This window comes from Sinocyclocheilus anshuiensis, unplaced genomic scaffold (assembly GCF_001515605.1).
Source record: "Sinocyclocheilus anshuiensis isolate Anshui unplaced genomic scaffold, SAMN03320099.WGS_v1.1 scaffold913, whole genome shotgun sequence".
In the NCBI taxonomy this organism is placed as follows: Eukaryota; Metazoa; Chordata; class Actinopteri; order Cypriniformes; family Cyprinidae; genus Sinocyclocheilus; species Sinocyclocheilus anshuiensis.
In genome coordinates this window covers 710096-710531 of record NW_015554131.1, presented here as the reverse complement: position 1 = coordinate 710531, position 436 = coordinate 710096, and the positions used below count along the sequence as shown (strand labels likewise).

General features: G+C 30.5%; 1 protein-coding gene across 1 annotated transcript in view; it reads left to right on the top strand.

Annotated features, from left to right (window-relative positions):
• The window catches only part of gabbr2 (gamma-aminobutyric acid (GABA) B receptor, 2), a 228996-nt gene that overhangs the window by 142694 nt on the left and 85866 nt on the right, over nucleotides 1-436 (top strand). The gene's annotated exons all lie outside the window — the stretch shown is intronic.

The following is a 436-nucleotide window of genomic DNA, read 5'->3' as shown; positions in this document are numbered from 1 at the left end:
AACACTTTACAATAAGATTCCATTTGTTAGATAACATGACCTATCAATAAACAATAGTTATAGCAATTAATCTTCTTAGGGTTGATTTCAAAATTAACTAATGGAGATAAAATTTGACTGTACTTTCATTTAATCCAAACTGTGTACATATTTAGTTCTCTACACTAGCTAGAGTTATCCAGCCAAGAATAACAACTAACCAACTAACTTAGCTAAAAAAAAAAAAAACGCCCAGAACTGCTTTTCTGGCGGACTGATATGACATAAGCACTGTTAACCACATACATTTGTGCATTCTCTAACATGCATATTTTAGATTCACGATTCATTTAAAAGCCTCTGTTGTGTAAAAATAGTAAATACCACCATGTCCTCCTGTTTTTACCCCAAATAAAAATTATAGGAGCATTAAATAGTTAATAAAGAAACTTCATTC